Raw genomic sequence first — 22,894 nt, 5'->3', positions numbered from 1 at the left:
ACCTTGGGACATTGATCAGATATTGAAGTGCTAGATCAGGCAGGCTAATATGAAAATCTCAGATACCCATCATCATGACTGGTTTATAGCATCACTTTTGCCGCACTTAAGAATACCTCTTTCGCAGTAGAAGATAGAAAGACATGTAGAAGCCTTCGTGATCGCGATGAGGTTTTTCACATTACCTATTCCAGATATGAACCTTGGGGTACAATAGATTCATTCACAACTAGAGAGCGTACACTTGGAATTGGAGATCCTGAAGGAAGGACAGGAAGCTAAGCTGGAGGTGCACATTGAAATCTATTGTCTAAAATGAAAAAGCCATGGACATGATAAGGATCATTTCTTGGTCTTTAAGAATTATATTATAGGGGGATGGCCTATACCTGTGAAATTAGATATTAGGATGAGCATGAGAGCTCCACTATGGTGTGTTATTTGTCAGGTTATAGGACAACATGCTACTTATAACTGCCACCTATTGTAGAAGTTTGTACAAACCCCTCAACAATTATTTTGCAACTTTTGTAAGTTTGTAAGGCATTATGACTGCTATTGCAGAAGTTATCATTTGATGATGTATACAACCCCTACCTACAGAATTCAGGCAGAAAGTTGGCCTCAAGATCAAGGCACAAGAGCAGCGTGTGGGAGACTCCAAGGCCAAGGACAAGGAAGAGGCGCTAGACTAGGGCGAGGGTGTGGGCAACTAATTGCTATAACTATGGCGAATAAAGGCACATCTCATGTGATTTTCCAAATCCTACACATCCTTCATGTCAGTATTGTTGATAGTTTCATTGTGTCATAGAGGAATGTCCAATCCTTTTGGCAAAGATGTAAGAGAAGAAGGTGCAACCCTAGTAGCCTACACAGAACATTCAGATGATGAGGGTTGAACCCCATGAAGAGGATCCAAACATAAACATTGGGTTAAGAAATGCTATAACAATTGACATAGACAAAGGTATGCTAAAGAAGGAAGGATGAGTATGACATTGACATTGACATAGAGGGATGAGTATGCAAGGCTGCTAAGAAGGAAGTCAGCTTTGATTTGAATCATGCTAAAGAAATGTTCTTGGAAGAAAAGAAGAACTTTGTTAAGGCCTCCACCTCAGGAAGTCAAGAGAGAATGCTTGAGACTAACACGACTAAATAAGTAGATCCTTCAATCATAGGTACCTTTTTGAAGACTTGTATGAAGCCTGTGCACAATCAGAAAGCAGTTGAAGGATTACAAGACTTAATAGACAAATGTACCAATAAGGAAAAGAATCCTACGAAGCAGCGCATAGTAATGAATATTGGCAAGCATAAGGCACAAACAGCGTGTGAAATGAGGCTAACTACACTGATAGGTGAATATTAAATTGACTAGGTAATTCTGGATTTGGGGTCTGATGTGAATGTTTTGCTGAAGTAGACATGGAAAAGGATGGGGAGATGTTGGGTCCCTGTAATACTAGTGATTACCCCATTACTATTGTAGTTGCATCCCTTATTAATAGTTTTGTGCCCATATTATCCCCATATTGTTATTACTGTGCCCCATAGAATCCCTCTATTGTTATTTTTGTGGCTTTATATTATTATTGTTAAGTCAACCGGGTTATATTGTGACTCCTTGGACTCCTATATATAGAAAGGAGGTTTTGTCATTTGAATCATCCAATAATTGTTCATTTATGTAATGTAAAGGAGGTTTCCCCCTCGAAGAGCCTGAATTCTAAGGTGTTGATCTATCTTTTCTATCTTTTCTTGAGCTGGTTTCATAACATTTGGTATCAAAGCTTTGGATTCTAGGGTTTCGCTACTCCAAATAGGTCAACGTGGCATTTTCACTATAAATTCTTTTCTATGACGTTTCAGAAGCTAAAAAAAAAAAAATTGAGAAGACATCACATTGAACCTCAGTTGCAAATTTCAGAGCTTTTTACGCTGTATTTGCGGAGATATGATCTGAGGAAGTTGGTATTTTTGCAGACTTCTGAATTACATTCCAAACAGGTGACCTGGGGAAAATCGTCATAACTTTCTCTCTGAGCATTGGATTGAAATTTGGTAAGAAGTTATAGAAAGAGGACGGACTGTAGTTTCTTGTAGATATTTTTTTACAGCCAAAGGTTGAAACAGTGACTCGTGGCACGTCGTACAAGTTCATTCTACTGAACTAGTATATAATCAAGTCACTGTGGGAGATTTCGCATAACTCTTCCTTGAGAATCCAATTTGGGTCAGACTGGTGGAATTGGAAAGAGGACGCATAGGGATATTGCATATCACAATTTCAGAACTGGATGATTAGAAATGACTAAGATACATTAGAGGCAATATCGAGCTCCTACAAAGTGAAAAAGGTGTGTAGATTTTTTTAAATTTTTGCTTAAGCTTGGCTTGAAAAATTATTTTGAAGGAATTCAAAGGGCATAGTAGAGAATTATTATCGGTAACTAATTCCCCAAGGAAATAAAATTCAAACACCTAGTAAGCAACTTGAAAGCTCTAGCATGACTCATGAAGAAGAGGAAGAAATGCTACATGATATATCAAAATTACAAGAACAGGTGCAACAAATGTCACTCTCACAAAAGCTAACAGAAGCTAAGATAAATGGCATGGAATCTAAGATAAAGGGCATGGAAGCTAAGATGGACGCTTTGAAGATATATTTGAATATAAATTTGAAGAGAGACATGGAAAATTTGAAGATAGATTTGAAGATAGACATGGCAGATTTGAAGACAGATTTGACAAAGTTTCTACAAGAAATACTTACTAATGGTGAAAAGGTAGTAAAGGAAACTCATGATGCAAACAAAAGAAATGTTAATCATGATTTCTTAGACTCTAATGTGGGATCAAAGACCCACCATATTCCAAAAATCGATATGAGAAGTTTTGATGGCAAGGATCCCGCAACATGGATATTATAGATGGAGCAATTTTTCGATTTGAATAATGTGCAAAAAACACAAAAGGTACGTATTGCAACTTTATATTTGGAACCAAATCAGTTTGTATGGTATCAATGGCTTTTCTCTCGTAAACAAATTATCACTTGGGCAATTTTTACGAAAGAATTGACAGCACATTATGAGGATACAAAAAGCAACACTTTTTTTAGCCAATTGATAAGTCTCAAACAAAAGGGTTCAATAATGGAGCACATTGAGGAGTTCCAAAAATTGAACATAAGGGTAAAAAATATTCCAGAGGAGCATAGGATTGATGTGTTCATAGGGACTTTACAGGATAATATCCAACATGATGTTCACCTTTCGGAACTTGATTCATTAGAGAAGGCATTCTGGTTAGCAAGAAAGTGGAAAGAAAAATTGTGGCAACTAGGAAGCATACCACTCACAACTATAAAGATGGAAGTGTTGTGGCACCTAGTCTTCCACAACCTATAAGGTTGACACCACAAAAATTGGAAGAAAAAAGAGAAAAAGGGCTTTGTTACAGTTGTGATAGCAAATACACTAAAGGTCATAAGTGTGCTGAGAAGAAATAATTCTACATAGATTGCGAAGAGGAAGAAGAAAAGGAGCAAGAAAGGTCAAAAGAAGAGAATATACTCCAGGAACAAAGCCTAGATAAAGAATAAATGAATCCAGCCATATCTTGTAATGCATTGGTGGGAATTACCACTCCTCAAACCATCAAGATAGAAGGACAAATCCAGAAGAAAAAGGTAATAGTGTTGATTGATTCAGGAAGTACCCACAATTTTATTCATTGTAAGGTAGCAAAAGAATTGAATTGCTTCTTATATCCAGCACTAGAGTGTCAGGTGATGATTGCAAATGGAGGAACAACAAATTGCTCTGGAAAGTGCCATAATATTAAGCTATTGATGGGAGAATATGTATTGACTAGCCCAATGCTTTCCATTCCAATGGGAGGTGCTGATGTTGTACTAGGAGTCAAATGGCTACAATCCTTGGGTACAATAGCTTTTAATTTTCAAGAAATTTTCATGAAATTTTTTGTGGAAGGAAAGGAAGTTCAATTAAGGGGTATTGCAGAGAAACTGGGAAAGATAATCAGCTCTAACAGTATGAAAAAACTTCTAAAAAAGGAACAAAGGGGTGTAATTGCAGAATTATGTTCACTAGATGTTTCCACATTGCAATCATCTATTTCTCCAGATCTCCAAAAAGTCTTGGACAATCATTCCAAGGTATTTGAGACTCCCAAAGGGCTCCAACCTATTCATGATCATGATCATGCTATTCATCTGATTCTAGGAAGTGTTCCTCCAAACATCAGGTCGTATAGATATACCTATCCCCAAAAGATTGAAATTGAACGTATGGTTGCAAAAATGCTTGAGGTTGGTATAATTCAACCGAGTCAAAGTTCTTTCTCTGCTCCAGTAGTATTAGTGCACAAGAAGGATGGATCATGGCGCATGTGTTAGGATTATAGGGAGCTCAACAAGCTCACTATTAAAGATAAGTTTCCCATTCCCATCATTGATGAATTACTGGATGAATTACATGGATCAATTTACTTCACCAAGTTGGATCTTCATTCAGGATATCATCAAATCAGAATGAAGACTGAAGACATTCCAAAAACAACATTTAGATCTCATGAGGTCATTATGAATTTTTGGTCATGCCTTTTAGCCTTACCAATGCACCTTCAACATTTCAAGGTTTGATGAATTCCATTTTCAAACCATTCCTTAGAAAATTTGTGTTAGTATTTTTTGATGATATACTAATCTACAACAAGTCTTGGAAGGATCATGTTGAACATGTTGACAGGGTGCTACAACTATTGGAGGAGAAACAATTATATGCAAAAAGATCCAAATGTTTCTTTGGAGTACAAGAAGTGGAATATCTGGGTCATATTGTATCTCATGAAGGAGTTAAGGTAGACCCTGCAAAATTAAAGCCATTAAGGAATGGAAAATCCCCACATCCATAAAGAAACTGTGAGGATTTCTCAGGTTGACAGGGTATTATCACAAGATTGTTAAGAATTATGGGAGAATAGCAGCACCTCTAACAACTTTATTGAAGAAAGATGCATTTTCATGGACTCCAGAAGCAACAAAGGCCTTCGAACATATTAAAGAGGCAATGTGCCAAGCACCGGTCTTAGCTACACCGAACTTCACAATAAACTTTATTGTGGAATGTGATGCTTCAAGAAATGGAATTGGTGTTGTTTTAATGCAAGATGAAAGACCCATTGCTTTTGAAAGTCATCCAATCAAGGGAAAGTTTTTACAAAAAGCTATTTATGAGAAGGAAATGTTGGCAATGCTCCATGCACTTAAGAAATGGTGACCCTACCTAATGGGAAGACACTTCAAGGTAAAAAAGGATCATGATAGCCTTAAATACTTTTTAGAACAAAGATTATCCTCTGAAGAGAAACAAAAGTGGGTCACAAATATGTTGTGTTATGACTTTGAAATCATCTACAAAAAAGGGAAGCAAAATGTGGTGGCGGATGCACTCTCAAGAAAGGATGAGGATGTGGAAGCATTGTTGTGTGCCATTTCTATTATCCAACCAGATTGGATAAACGAAGCAAGGGAGGAATGGAAGAATGAAAAGGAAGTGTGGGCACTTATTCGAAAGTTACAACAAGATTCCAATACATCTGATAAATTTAGCTGGAAAAATGATTCTTTATGGTACAAAGATCGCTTATACCTCTGTAAGAATTCCGAACTAAAACAAAATATCCTTATGGAATTGTACACTTCTCCCTTAGGAGGGCACTCAGGATTTTTAAAAACTTACCAAAGGTTTAAGAAGGAATTTTTTTGGGATGGCCTTAAATCGGATATTCAAAAATTTGTGGCGGAATGTTTGGTTTTCCAACAAAATAAAGTTGGAACAATTAAGACACCGGTTCTATTACAACCTTTATCCATTCCAAGCCAATGTTGGGAGGAGGTTTCAATGGGTTTTATCACAGGTTTACCCAAGTCTGAGGGAAAGAGTGTTATCATGGTGGTAGTTGACAGACTTAACAAGTATGCACACTTTTGTGCATTATCACATCCATTTAAAGCCAGTACAGTTTATACTGCATTCATGGAAACAATTCAAAAGCTACATGGAAACCCAAAGATTATTGTAAGTGACAAAGATCCCATTTTTGCTAGAAATTTTTGGACATAATTATTTTCTTGTCTTGGTACTCAGTTAGCTCATAGCTCATCTTATCATCCTCAATCTAATGGGAAAACTGAGATAGTAAACAAATTTTTGGAAGGATATCTTCATTTCTTTGTATCTAATAAACAGACACAATGGGTCAAATGGTTTCCTCTCGCTGAATGGTGGTATAACACTTCCTTCCATAGAGCAACAAAAATGACCCCATTTGTGGCACTTTATGGATATCAGCCACCATCCATAACATCATATTTAAGATAAAATTATAAGGTTCAAGCAGTGGAACATCACATCGAACATCAACAACAAGTCCTCCAACTCTTAAAGGACAACCCCGTGTTGGCACAGAATAGAATGAAACAACAGGCAGATCAGCATCAAGACAAAAGAAGTTTTGATGTAGCTGATTGGGTATTCCTACAGCTACAACCATATAAGAAAATGTCCCTCAAGCAAGCTAAGAAGGATAATAAATTATCACCAAAGTATTAAGGTTCGTACAAGGTGTTGCAAAAGATTGGTACTATGGCATACAAATTGGAGCTTCCTGCAGCTTCCCGATTGCACCCAGTTTTCCATATTTCATGTTTAAAGAAGGTTATAGGCGACAAGCTCCCAGTTCAAACAATATTTCCAAAACTTGACGAGGAAGGACAAATTATATTGGAACTAGAAGCAGTCACAGAAACAAGAACTCAACAGCTACGAAATCGATCAATTTCAGAGTATCTTATTATTGTGGCCCATAGAATCCCTCTATTGTTATTTTTGTGGCTTTATATTATGATTGTTAGGTTGGATGGGTTATATTGTGACTCCTTAGACTCCTATATATAGAAAGGAGGTTTTGTCATTTGAATCATCCAAGAATTGTTCATTTATGTAATGTAAAGGAGGTTGCCCCCTCGAAGAGGCTGAATTCTAAGGCATTGATCTATCTTTTCTATCTTTTCTTGAGTTGGTTTCATAACATGAGATCTACGTTGCAGTGGTATTTGATTCATCTCTGAAGGGAAAATCAATAGAAAACTATCCCCATGGGATGATTGTATGGATTGATGGTTGATATTGAAGGTGTGAGTGCATTAGTAGACTTCGAAGTTATAGAAATTGTCGATGACAGTAATCCCTACCCCGCGCTGCTGGGAATAGACTGGGCTATTGATATGAATGGGTTCATTAATTTGAAGAAGAGGAAAAAGACCTTTGAAAAAACTCACTTAGGGTCGTATTTCCATTGGATCCTACGGAAGGAGTGTGTTATACCAAACCTATCCGTGATTATGTAGAAAGTGACGATGAGCTGGATCAAATATACAAGATAACATCGAGAGATCAGGATTGGGTCAATCCAACATTAGATGGATGGATCGCATGGGGCTAAGAGAGTTCATGTAATTTTGACTCAGATGAGAAATTAGAGAATTTACAAAACCGCTTAAATGAAGTGTCTACATTGTGGTGTAATATGATGATGAATTCACTGTGCTGTGTTTCGTCGGAGGTAAGAAAGCTACCTTATTATGATGGTCTGATTGACATAGATATGTTTTTAAATGAGTTTGAGCATGAAGTCCATGAGCACCATCATTTTCAAGCATTGGAGTTGGCACTACATGCTACACCTGTACGATGGCAAGGTATGCATAAGGAGAGTTTTTTTGTATGGACGGATTATAGGTGAATGATGAAGTTACGATTTGGGCATGCTAATATAAGAACAACTGAGAAGTATAGTGGGAAGAATGATCCACGTGATCACCTAGATCTGTGGACTAAGGTGTGGGGGATGAAACCGTAGCCATAATGGATACATATATTCTGTCATACCTTGGATACAATCCCCATGAACTGGTATCTTAAGGCAGAGCTCTGCCATGGAACTACAGAATGGGATGTATTAAGAGAAAGTTTCTTATTGACTTTCAGATTCGAGGACGGGTTTGAAATCATCAACGACACACTTCAAGAGATTAAAGTGGTTATCTTAATGACACGAGAGGAACCCATGGAATGAAGCCAACCTAATTGGAGGACCCACCTGCACCACACATTGGAATACTATAATGTGACCATTGAAGAGGAGGAAGAAGACCCGAAGAATATCAATATTCCAGAAACCAAAGGACATCACATAATAGAAGGACCACAAGTAGAGAACCCAAACATATCTTCACCTTTGAAAACAAGACAAGTAAACATTGGCACTGAGGAAGAATCGAAGTTCGTGAAGATTGGAGATTATTGGGATGATGCTACAGTAGACAAAGTTGTTGAATTACTGCATGAGTACTAGGATCACATCCCCACTAAGTTTTCAAATTTAAAGGGCATACTTGGTTATTTGGTTCTTATGTGGATCACATTGAAGCTGGATGCGAAGCCTATCAAGCAGAGGCCATATTTCCTTAATCCTATGTATAAGGAGAAGTTTTTCCAAGATCTGGATAAAATGTTGGATGTTGGCATTATAGATCCTATTGAAGAGTTTGATTGGGTGAGCTCGATGGTAGTCTAAGAGAAGAAACAAAAATGTGAAATAAGGATCTGTGTAGATCTGCGGAAGCTGAATGATTCATGCGTCCATGATCCATTTCCAACGTCATTTACAGATGAAGTGTTAGACAATGTTGAAGGGAAAGAGTCTTATTTCTTTGCTGATGGGTTTTCTAGTTACAATCAAATTAAGATTGCGCCAGAGGATCGAAGCAAAACCATCTTCATGACAAAGTCGGGTTAGTTTCAGTACATTGTTATGCCTTTTGGATTGAAGAACATGCCTGCAATATTTTCCCACATAGTCATAGCAGCGTTGAAATAATCCATTCATAAATTTTTGTAAGTATACTTCTATGACTAGACTGTATTTGGATTGGTAAAATGCCATGTAGCAAGTTTAGGCCTTATGTTAGATACATGTAGAAGATACCAAATTGCACTAAATTTGAAAAAATGTATATTCTATGTTCCTTTTGGGATCTTGTTGGGTCATGTCGTATGTAAGCAAGGATTGATGGTGGACCCCGCAAAGATCGATGTAATTGTGAACTTGGAGGCCCCTAAGAACGTCAAGCAATTGTACATGATGCTAGGACACACTAGATACCATAGAAAATTCATTAAAACCTATCCTCATATTACCGTGCCCATGGAAAAAATACTGAAGAAGGCTGCAACATTCTGTTGGGATAAGGAATGTTAGTGTAGCTTAGATATGTTAAAAGAAAAGATGGTGACTGCGCCCATCCTAGTATTTCCCGATTGGAAGAAGGAGTTTCATGTACATGTGGATTCTTCTTGCATCGTACTGGGTGCAATACAAACACAGGAAGGCAGAGGAAAAATTGACCATCCTATATCCTTCGAAAGTAGGAAGTTATCAAAGCCTGGAAAATTATTCAATGATAGAGCATGAGGGATTGGCCATGGTCTACACACTGCAGAAATTCAAGCATTATCTATTACAAGGACATTTCAAGATGTATATAGATCACTCTGCCTTAAAGTAACTGGTCAACAATCTTGTGTTGGTGGGTAAGATTTGCAGGTGGTTTTCATTATTTTAGGAATATTATTTTGAAGTTATTGTGAAGACCAGTCAGTTAAACATTGGTCCATACCATCTATCAAGGATTGAAATAGGTGAAGGACCTAGTAATTTGGAGGAAGGGTTGCCAGAAATGCAGCTCTTTATGGTGCATGTAGTAGATGACCATTTTGCTGGAATTATTCAATTCTTTACTACAAGGATGGAGCCTGAAGGATATACAACTCAGTAGAAGAAAGAACTAGTAGTTCGCGTATCAAATTTTTCAGTCATTGTGAGACATTTACAAAATGGTGAAGATGAAATATTGTGGAGATATGTGCCCGAATTTGAGCGTGAAAGTATTCTTACTGAAGCTCATGGGGGAGCTACGGGAGGCCATTATGAAGGGAAAGAAACCATGAAGAATATTTTACACACAGGATTATGGTGGCCAACATTGCACAAGGATTCCAAAGCATACTGTAAGTCATGCGATGCATGTCAAAGGACTGACAGACCGTCGTGAAGGGACGAACTCCGGCTACATCCTCAGGTATCTTTGCAGGAATTTGAGAAGTGGGCAATTGATTTTATTGGTGCAATTTAGCCACCCGGGAAGTAAATGGGCATGTGCTACATTATCACTGCCACAAAATATTTAACTAGATGGGTAGAAGCACAACCAGTGAATGATTGTACAACGACTACTGCAACAAAGTTCATATTTGAATATGTCTTGACGCGGTTTGGATGCCCTAAATTGTTAATGAGTGATAGGGGAATGAACTTTCTGAATGAAATGATTAGCGTGATGATGGATGAATTTTAGGTCTACCATCAGAAGAGCACACCATATCACCCGCATGCAAATCAGACCATTGAAGCTTTTAACAAAAATTTGGAGAACGCGTTGACAATGGTATGTAATGCACAATAGAATGATTGGGATGTGTGCATACCTGAAGTACTATGGGCCTATATGAAAACCTATAAGAAGCTGATATGGCAAATTCCATTCAGATTGGTCTATGGGGTAGAAGTGGTGATGCCTATGGAGTACATTGTACCTAGTTTGCACATAATAGCTTTGACAGACATGGCGAATCACGAGACCTTGGAGGAACAACTTGCGCAACAAACTGAATTAGAGGAGGACTAATTTCTGGCGGTATTCCACCAATAATTGCAGAAGGATTGTGAAAAGGCATGGCATGATCACCATATCAAGCTTCACACTTTCAAGATAAATGATCTTGTGTTGTTATACAATAGCAAGTTCACCAAATTTCTGGGTAAATTCCAGATTCATTGGTTAGGACTGTATATTATCAAGGAAATTACAGAGGGTGGCATAGTTTAGCTTGCAAAGCTGAATGGTGAACCTTTTCTGGGAAAAGTGGATGGGAGACAATCCAAGCTATATACAGGGCATCTTGGACCTATGTAATGACTATATGAATGCAGGATGATCGTAATGCTCCAGGCAGTTTCAAGGGAGCACAGGACTATAAACTACACTGCCTAACGGGGGGGATAAGGTAGCAAGCAAGCTACATGAATATTGACAAGGGTGCAACAGCTCAAGCTGCGCTTAGGATGTTATGCCATGGATAAAGGTGTCCCGCAGTTCAACCCAAAAAGATCCATTGGATTCACTGTAGCTGGTTGTACTGATTAAATCCCATTAGGAGCAGTGGGTAGGCGACAATTAAGGTGAAAATATTTGAAAATTTACCACTAAAGGTGCATTTATGACAAATTTATGGAGGGAGTGGTCTGATTTGAATTCAAAAATTGCTATAAGTATGTCCTGCTGGTCTACAAAGAAACACTTTATTGTCTACGAATTTATTTCATGCACCAAGAAGATTGGGAGGTTTTGTTCAAGAACCCAGGGCTAGCTCATTATTCTGATACATTTTGCCAAGTTTTTTTAAATAAGATATCTTAGCCTACGAGTTCTGACGCTGTGGTGTTTGATCCACCACCTCCGGAAGTTGCAATCATAGAAGCTACACCAGTAGTTCCCACGACGCCAACGTCACTTAGGCCAAAGCAGTTTGCTTCCAAACAAAAGAAAAAGAAGTCGGTCTTAGAAATAGTGTTCCAATCACCCAGAAAAAATCCATAGGAGGTGCGGCAAAAGGGAAAAATGGACGAGAAAAAGCAACCTTTTTTTCCCCTAGATCTAGATGAAGAGGAACTCTACAAGGGGATTTAGGAGGTGGATGTCGAGGACGCTGAACCAATCACTATGCTTCTGGCATATGTGCCTCCATGAAGAGTACAAAAGAAGGTGACCAAGGACCCCGATTCCAACAAATTTAAAATTTCTATTCCACTAATCCCACCTGACGTTGCATTTGATGGTGCACTCTTAGCGCACATGTGAGGGTTAAAGATGGAATACTAGGACCTCACCGATCAAGAGAAATTCCCTCGTTTGGAAAAAAATTAGTATATGTCCCGCATATACTATGAAGAGACAAGCGTCACAAAGTTTAAATCGATGAAATGGTTCAGAGGATTCCAGCTAGCAGGACTATTGCACATGTTATTCGTACCCCATTTTCATTGCTCCAACATCAATACGGTGTGTGTGCGACAGTTGCTGACATTAGTGCATGATGGGTGTTTATGTCTAGGTGATCCTATCCCCATCACGGATATTTAATCCATCTCATTACTAACATACCATATAAAGGAGTAGACCCCGAAAATAAGTTTTTGGGAAAAACGAAGGAAAAACAACTTGCAGACTGTATGAAGAGTAAGTTTGGGCTTGTGAAGAAATTGTGCGAATATTCTATCCACTCCATAAAATACTAGACAGTACAATTTGCAGCGTAGATCCTAGCAAGAAAAATAATGTGGAAGTTTCGTGCAAATGAAGTTCCCATGCCGTTCATTTCACTAGCAACACAATGTGCGAATGGAGTCCAGTATAACTGGGCCAAGTATCTATGTAGAAATGTTTTGGCAAACTCTTGCCAGGCGCAAGAGGAGAGAAACTTGTTCCACTAGGCTTGGCTCTTATTCCTGCTCATTTTGGTGGTATGGAGGCTTCCAGTGGACAATTAGTTCCCTTCGCTGAATGAGACCCTTCGGAGGCAACAAAGTTCGATTCATTGTGGCAGACAAAAGATGCAGAACAGATTACAGAATCCAAGGTATTTTGGGTGTTCATGGAGATAGACATTCGAATGGCTATAAACCAGAGGCCAAGGTTATCTCCTGCCTTGTTCAAGAAAATGAGGGCCTTCGCAGAATTTAAATCACACTTTCACAATGTCTGGATCTGAGTGAGGAGAGACCCTCAAAAGGCACGGCACAAGCTGCCTTACTTAGTGGCCGAAACAGATGTACAATAGGTTGTGGGTGGATGGCCAGTAGAGTGGCATAAACCTACCATGTTGGATGTCGGGACAAGCAAAGCAGGAGAAATATCCTCCACGCAGGCCTCTACTGCGAAAAAGAGGAAAGAAGAATAACAAGCAGTGGCGTGGGAGAAGGTTTCCTAGAAAAAAAAACAAGTTGCTGAAAAGGCCACTGTCGGGACAACACATGCCTAAAAGGAGCATATAGACAAGGAACATATAGAAAAGGAGAATGCCACAATGGAAGTCATGGCATCAGCTTCTCTGCATACCACAAAGTAGGATTTATCTGCACAGGGCGGTGATGGGGGCGAGGAGGCGTCCACCCCCTTTAAATTTTAGAAGCGCCCCAAAGGGACAACAACAGGTACATGAAAGAAGTAGGAATTAGATAAGCACTTGAAGGTGGACCCTCTTGTGCAAACAAAGGGTGATTTAGATGAGATCGGTGATAAGGTTAGAGATACCACATCAAAGCTATGGTCACACTTTGAGCAGTAGTATATGAAGACATTGGGGAGTGTCTACAAGGATCTACATGAGTTGTAGATCCAAGCAGGTATGATCCAAGCTAACAGTTGACAAATGAGCATGGTGCAAGTGAGCTTGACTCAAGCGAATGTGAGTGTCCTCGAAGTGGAATAGACAATGGACCTGTGGAGCGATAAAAAGGTGTCTTGTGAACTCCTAATTACCTCACATTAATTATCAACCCAGGGACGACTTTTTATTTCAAGAGTGTACTCTGTCTGAGGCGGCTATTTACTTAAGAGCAATGTTGTGCAGTATAGTGCTTAAAACCCAAAAGTAGATGAATGCTTAAAAAAAGAAATCTAATTGAAACAGCAAGAAACTGAAATGTTCTAAACTAAATCATTCATTCAAATAACCACCAATCGAGGATGCAGTAGCAATAACTCATTCCTCTAGAAATTGATGAAGGAAAAGGAATTAGAGTATGGATCATGGATCTGGGAGCATAATAGCGTCTGCTGTGTCTCACGACAGCCTTGATCCTCCTCTCACACCAAAGCAATAAATGCAAGAAAAAGGAAATGGAACAGCAAGAAAACAGAATGGAATGGCAATTCAGAAAATGAAATAGCAAGTCTAAAATGGAACGGCCGTAAATGGAATAACAACTGGAATTAAAGGAATCTGAACAGCAAACTTTAACTAATGGAAATGAACAACAACCAAGCCAAATCAATAGCAATCTTTACCCTAAGAATAAATCGAACAGCACAAGGAAATAGAACAACATTGAATAATGATGGAATATGAAACAATGCTGGAAAGTCAAATATAAACACACACGGCACGCCTTAATAGTAATCTGATATGGTAACCCAATTATCAGTCTTAGTTATAAAGAATATGACTGTATTTTGTAATGGAACAGCAACGTTCATAGATTCACAATCGCAAGGAAATATGATTTCTAAGATGAAAATAATACCAATGGTCGAATGTTACAACACAGGCACTCCATAATTAAATCACAATGGTATCCGGTAAAAACCATTTTATGCCAGCAATTAAAGAAACAGCAATGCGCTGCAAAGTCAATATGATATTCCTATCTCAGAAACGATATCACTTAGCATATCAAACGTAACAGAGCTGCGTTGTAAAATAATAAACCAAATCAGATTACCGAATCACGCTGATGAGCAAACCACGCATAAAACACAAGAATATACTATACAGTAGCAGCAGCGTATTCCGCCATAGGCTGGGCCCTTAGCCGCCAGCGGATGCTGCGGGGTCACTTCAGAATGAGAAGAATGAACAGCAATTCCCAATTCATTTATTAATCAGCCAATTGGAATCATTACAACAGCAAAAGCTACAGCATGAATAATCCACCACCGTTGTCCGTCATTTCTCTATCATTCTTCCGTCCTCACGTCTCTCTCCAATCTGCCCCCGTCTCTGATCTTGGGTTTCATTTAAATAGAGAAGATCAGAGCATAGATAAGTACAACATGATTTGATTTACAAAATTGGATGGATTCTAACCAATTGATCAACAAGAACAAGGCGGATTTGGGTTTGCAGCTAAGATTTGGAGGGCGGCCGCAACAGCAAATCCCAGAAAATCGTGTTCAAAGAACCCTGCGTTTCTCCCTGTACAAGCCGAATTTGGGCAAACTGTTCTATTTGAAGATAACTGGGCCCGTTCTGGACAAAACCCATGTTCCGGATTTTCCAAATTCATCTTCATTTGCTCAGAATCTTAACTGCAAAACTGTCACTCCTTAAACCAGCGAATTTCTGAGTTGGCTGATTTAGAAATCAAATCTTCAATCTGGAAGTTACTTTGGAGGCTAAGAATGGCGAATGATGTTACAACCAACTTATTAGAACTATCATTGATAAATTAATGCATAATAATCAATTTATTAAAAATAAAAGAGAATAAATAACATTCATCCATGAGAGCATAAATTATTTATAAAATGGATTTAAATGATAAATTATAATAAATGACATGATGAAGAATGGTGGAAATGGGTGGAATAAACGTTCACAAGTGACAATAATCATGGCATATTAACGACCCCACAGGACCTAAGGATCATTCATTTACCAGAAGGATCCTTAGTAGCATATAAGCAGGAATGCCATGCCATGCTAGAAAATATCAAGGATATTGGAATCAATGTGGTTGTGTTGCCTCTCCAGGCCCTCCACTCATTACATCATGGGGTCTCAAATGAGTTGTGGATTAGGAAGCAACGTGCTCTTACGGTCCTCATTGAATTTAAAGTAAAAAATGAATAGATGTATGAGGAGAAGACACGAGCGCTAAAGGATAAATATAAAATGTAATTGCAAAGCACAAATCTAGAGGCAACAATTGAACAAACTTGCAAAATAGTTCTAGAATTTCATATCCTAGACGATGCATATGTGGAGATGAAATTTAGGAAATTAGTTGCTGCAGTGCACGATGCCAAAGATGAGGTTGGGCGAGTCAATTTTGAGTTCCAGATGAATATATCTAAACTCTAGCTCAAGCTTCAACCAACCACACCACCAAAATTTCAAGAACAAAGATGTGTCACTATAAAAGAATCAATGGTTCAACTAGATGTTGCAGTTCATGGTGGTGACTAGCTATTCAATTAGGCAATGAGCCTATGTGATACATTGTAGGAGGACCCTAAGCTACAACAGTTGAGCACAAAGATCAGGGAAGTGAAACAAAAATATGATGAAATCAGTCTGACTGCATGGATGTTGGTGCCAGTCTAGCACTTCACGTGATTGCAGGAAGGCAATGCAATTTATATGCAGATCAAGGAGTCACAGAAAAAGTAGTGCCTTCTAAGATACCAACTTCAGCCTTGGACAGAGGAAGCAAGTCAACTTTCACATAATATTCATGAGAAATTGAAAGCCATGCAGTAAACCCAACAGACTACGCAACTTGCAGTGGAGGGGCCAACCACAGAAATTTATCCAGGAGGTACAACATGCCACAGAATAGAGTACCACAGAGCTTGAAGAATTGACCAATGCAGTAAATGAACTCTTCCAAAAATTGGAACAACGAGCTGAGTGACTCGAGGGTGAGGCACGATATTTGTGTTGGGGGCTTGTACTTGGGATTGGATTCCCAGGGGTACAATTGAATTGATTTAGTAATTTTTTGTAAAGAATTTTGTAAAGAATGTAAAAGTCTTCGCAAAATATGGATGTGGAGCACGTAGCTAGTCAGTAGTCAGAGGGGCCTTAGCCCCTTATTTGGGTAAGTGATAGGTTGTTTTGAAGACTCGCCCATGAGCCATGGGCCATGGTATTGTATTAGAAAGACTATAAATAGATGAGTTTTAGCGAGGGATAATGATATAGAGAGGAATGAATGAATGATGTTGTAAGGGTCTGATAGGCAGGAAGGTTTGTTCTTATCAGTAAGTGAAGGAAAGGCTCTATCGCTGAGTGCGTTGAGGCCTAGAAGAGTCCAAAGTTGAGTGCATGGATCGTTGCAGCTAACTGCGTATGGTATTTTAAGTCTATACTCGAAAGATTATGATTAATGAAGATTGATTTTGGGGTGGAAATACTTTCATCTATCTGTTTAAATGTTAGGTCACTTTCATTGTTGTTTCTATAATTTAACATGTTTTCTCTGCATGAATCAGGTTAATTGAACATGTTTATGCTTAACAAGATGATTGAATGATATTCATGAAGATCTATGTCTATTCTGGATTAGTTTTAGATAAGGAAGATAGGTCAGCACGATGACAGATCTAGATCTCAAAAGCCCTAGAAGACCTGTTTAGTTCTGTGAAAGTAGCAGACATATCTTGATCGAGCTGAAATTAGGATTTTTAACTCTATCAAAAGGGTAGATCTGTGCTGAAGTAGATCTAAGGCACTGAAAAGACATCACATTAGTTTTTTGATGCAGAAACTTGGTTCATGCATCCCCCAATACTACTTCAAGTGAGACTGCAACATACGCTACACAAATCATTACCGAAAGGGACAATAGTGTAGGGTTTTGTTGGTTGGCACACCTAACTTTGAACCTAGGTCAGGACCCCTTACTCTAACACACTACCTTTAGATACTTCAGATCGTTGATTTTTTTCTTCAGAAATAGAAATACTTTCCAATTTTTTAATTAAGGTTTCAACCTCTAGTACCTTATGACAGGAAGGTGGATTGGAAGATTAGGGTAGTGATCTAGGAGATTTTATAGATGTTTGTTCAAATTCTAATCTAGAAGTAGGAGTTTTAGATGAAGATCTAGAAGTTGGAGGTGATCTTGAGGGGGAGTGACTCTTGGAATGCACTTTAGATTTAGGTTCAGCTCCTTTTTCCATTCATAGTCGGGGCCCTCCTTCTAATACCCAAAATGTTGAAGGCTCGAAATGTCCTTGCCTCAACATTAGGGAGACCACCTAGTTGGGAACTTGAATACCGTTCCTTTTCCATTTAGGATAGCGATTCTGACTGGGCATATAAGGACCAGTTTCCCATTAAAATATATGGAGTTTGAGGTGTGATATAGATTGGGTGAAAGTGTTTTGATAGAATAAATATGAATACAAGTAAATAAATATATATGTATATATCTAATTCCCGAGATATAACTAAGTTTTCATATGCAATTTTATAAAGATTTCTTTATAAATGAAAGACAATGTAGATCATCAAACATTTAAAAGAGTTAAAATCAATTAAAGATAATTAAATTGATTAAAAAGTTCATGAATTTAATTGCTAAGCACATGTTGCATAAAATATTATACCATCTCATACATACAAGTAAAGATAACAATTAATACACTTTTCAATAGTGAAACAATGCTTAATTGAGTTGTGATATTGCATAAATAAAAAAACAATAAAATTTGACTAAATTTTAAACATAAAACATAGCATTAATATAAAGATAATAGTACCACATATATCAGTGCTCTGCTCATGGAAGAAGATAGTCTCTGGCCCAACCTTTCTATTAAAATTATCAAAGAAATATAGAAATGAAAGTTCCTTGAGTCTTCTTACAAAAATTATGAACCACTTCTCTAAAGACATGAGAGGGTAGTTATAAATAAAGGTTATACTATTAAAATAGAAAATTCATATTTTTATGAGGAGGTTAAAACAAATACTCCTTAAAATAGGAAACAAAAAAAAATAGCTTTAGTTTCAACAAGAAGCTATAGATGGGAAGTTGACTGCTCTCCCATTTTCTCTTGTAACCTATAAATAACCTCCATCGGCTTCAATTATGGGGGATGAGGTGGCCTGATCTACATATGTCCTACAAATAAGGCATCTGAAATAGGTGGGAGAATGTATTCAGTTGCATTAACAAGGTTGCAATGAAGTAGCCATTGACCATAGGGCTTTACCAAAATTTGTTGGTGATATTCAATATTTAACTTAGATAATTTCTTTATGTTATCTTATTTTTCCTTATATTTGTTATGCCAATACTCTATGAGTGTTTGAGTATCTGGAAATTATTCTCTTAGACACTCAGTGATATTATTAGCATCTGTTATACTTTCTCTAACAATTTTGGTAACTTGGCCTATAAGGTCTCTTGTTCTGTAGATTGCTTCTTCAGCCTGCTTTAATCTAATATCCCAATCTATGAAGAGAATATCCTTGTATGACTCTTGTATTTTGGGAAGATTTGCTTTCATTCCCTCTGCATTATCCTTCCAAGTAATGAAGTGACGAATCTTTCTATTGATATCTTCATAGTATGTTCTTAATTTAGGCATTTGATCAGTCAATGAGTCACTGGTTTTGTAGAGGTAATTGATGATCTTCAATTTCTTACATAAGTTCACTTACTATTGGACGAGGATAGTATTGATCTCTTTGGCTTCTTTTCTGAATCCCTCAATATCAATGTCCTTTTGTATATAAGCTACTTTTAGCTGAAGCTGGTCAATCTGTGCATTTCGGCTCTAAATATCAACTTCGTTTTGAACTTTCAATTGATTAAACTCAATTTGTAACTTTGACAACTTGATTTTCCATTCCTGCTCAATATCATGTCTTGAATTACATAGTGTTTGTTCTAACTAGTTGTTGAACCTTAGTAGCTTTGAAAATGGTGGTCGTATCATAGGCTCTTATATATTGTGATAGCTTAGCTAAATCATGAGATGAATTAGCTTGATAATATTTCCATAACACATCTAATGAGACGCTTCCAGGCAAAAGTTCCTGAGAATGTTCCATTCTTCTTTTCTTCTTTTTTCAACTAACGATGACACGGTGTTTAGGACTATAGAAAATATCAAGAGATGGAATCTCTTCTACTCTGAGAATAGTCTCAGAGGTGTGGACTCCTGGGATGACTTCTTTATGCATCATTTGACTTGACGACTGATTTACAGGAGATTTTTTCTTGCTAGCTTATGGATTTTTATTTCTCTCCATTGAAATCGAATCCTACACTTCTTTCTCATGTGTGCTATCTAGCTCCTTGTTGAATTGATCCCACACTTTATCAAGCTTGCTAGTAGACAAAATCTCTTCTATTTGTTTCTCTAAAAGTTCAGTAGTGGGTATTTTATTGTTTCCTTTATAGATGGCGACAAATACTTTCCTGTTGGAAACTCTGGCTGTAAAGCAATCAGGCATACAGAAGACAGTTTCTGTAGCCTTTTATTTCTATATTCTTGGCATAAGACAAAATCCATGGGGCCCAGTCAAATTTGTGTTAAATGTTCCACCTATCTATATGAGTCACGCATCTCAAATAAATCATCAAAGCTATCAGGTTCATGAACAAATGGCCATATTTTAACCTGAGTGGTGAAATCATGAATGACCTTTTTAGGGTCATATTGTCTAGGAGGAATAGTGGGGAGTTACATTCCGTAGATTTGTTTTATTTCTAGGAAAGCATGATTGTAATTGTAAAGAGCATAGGCTCCACATTGAATAGGAAATTGTGGTCAAATAGCCTTTTTTGGAGTCTTTCAAGACTTTAGTCACACCATCACCTATGGTTTGATAAGCAATTTCTCAGGCGAAAATCTTATCTGGAATATAAATAGGAATAACATGTGGGGCTGTAAGATTCCCAACTACTTTTTCATAAGGAAAATTCTCTTTAGCAAACCAGCTACCAACACTAGTGAAGTATGTCATGGCTTCTTGAGATAACCTAGGGGAATTTTAATAAAAAATTGCTCTTTACAAAAGCAACATGACTTTAATGCAAATTTTGTAAAAATGAGGCTAATACTTAGATTCCCATAGGATATAATGATATAAGTGAATTGGTGTAGGATCTTCGAGTTCGCATTTCCATCCCATTGAAGGAAAACGAAAAGAGAAACAAATGGAATCCATAATATAGGCACTCATATAAAAAGTTGGCACGTTTCTCTCTGAAACATTATAATTTTGCCTATATTCTAAGATCTTGGATGCAATATTGTTGGAAAAGATAGTAGCCCAATCCACAATTTCATAATTAGAACCATCTTGAATCAAGGGAACCCATTCAACTCTAAATTTTTGTGTGCTTGGAAAATTAAAAAGTCTACATATCATAGCACCAACATAACAGAACAGACTGGAAAGAGAAGCTAAGGAATAAATACCCTTACTATCATGCTTGTTCTTTCTTGGGTCTTCTCTCCATTGTCTAATTTCCCCCAACTCTATTTTGTTCTTCTCTGCAAACCGTTTAAGAAAATTCTTATCATAAATATTTTGGGGGTCTTGCAAATGATAGATTCTCTTCAAATCTGCAACTTTGAAGGATCCTACTCTAGTTTTCCTTGAGGTCAGGAATGTTATGTCTTTGTTATTCACATTATCAATCAACCATTTGATCATATTTATGTAGGGTAGGATTTTACGTTGCTCAATAATTCGGTGAAGAAAGGAATTAGTGACATCAGAGAAGGTAGCCTCAGATGATGATGGGGCATCCGTTGTTGCTTTCTTGGTGACCACTACCGTAAGGCTTTCTTCTTCAAATATATTATACATCAATTCCTAGGATGAGGTACCATAATACGCCATGGATGTAGCATCTGTGAATAATGGAGTCATCTTTTTTGCTTCTGGTTTGGAATAGTTACTTCTGTTTGAACAAACAACCCTTTTCCTTTCTTTCCATCTTTGGACATTTAGACAGAATGTCATTTATTAATATTATCTTATATAAATGAAACACAAAGCTATGTTTTATATCTCCAAGGATGAAAGGACGCGCAGGATAAATACATACGTTTCAAACAACAACCTGCCAATTAAATCAATTTCGTCAAACGAGGGACATTAAAACCGTTAGATTTGAAATTTAATGAAAATATAAGTACACACGGATCATCATTAAGTGGATCTTAGTCATCAATTTTACATTGAAAATCTTCTTTAGAAATATTTCATCTGAAGTGATGCTACGATCTGCAATGTGTGATTTGCGATGTGCAATATCACATATATCGCATCAGAGATCAGGCAACATTTCTTTTCTATCGCAATCATAACATAGAAAAGTATGAGATAATAAATAGTCGGTAGGGATGTATGATTGGTGATCTGTGATCTGCGATGATGACGTGTCTTTGTGGTGGGTCAAATGAAGATCTTTGTGTGGGAGAGTGTTTTCCTTTATTTTCTTCATTTGATTGAAATAAGCTTTATTTGTGAAGGATATTTCACATCGAATCATTCTATATGGGATATTATCATGGCCTTTAAACATTTGTGATGGGTGATTTCATTTTAAAATTAAGCCTAACTCATTCAACTAGGGCTTAAACTTACAAGATAATCGAAAAATGACATATTTTGGGATTTTTGGATTTTTTTGAAATCATAAATCTATTATGATTATTTATTATGAAATTTAAAGAAAAAATTAAGAGGGTCCCTATTATTTAAATTTTCTAACTATAAATAATACAAGATTTTTGGGTATCATAACACCACCTTGATTCTACAGAAAATCTCTCCTGCAATGATATTTTCCACAAGTCCAACACTCTATAGGCTTCCAACTTATCTCCTTTTTTCTTTTCTCCTGATCGGAATCCTTTTCATTTATCTGATGATTTAAACTTCTTAGATGGTGCAACATTCTAACTATTACCTGCATCCTCAGCCTTTCTCGCTTTCTGTCCCATTTTCCTTTATTCTTTGCATTACCTCTCTAGTATGGCTTTGTCTCAGTTTTGTGCTTTGATTGTTGATGGCAATGCCTCAGCTTCCAGATGGCCTCCTCTAATGATATAGGCTCATCGAACTCAATTATATCTTTAAATATAACTGGTAATCCACTAATGAACCTTTGAATCTTGGTCTTATCCTCCAAGAGATAAGGC

Source organism: Pinus tabuliformis, chromosome 9 (assembly GCF_031772625.1).
Source record: "Pinus tabuliformis cultivar Carrire ecotype Pingquan chromosome 9, CPIR1, whole genome shotgun sequence".
NCBI lineage: Eukaryota > Viridiplantae > Streptophyta > Pinopsida > Pinales > Pinaceae > Pinus > Pinus tabuliformis.
This window is presented reverse-complemented; position numbering follows the sequence as displayed.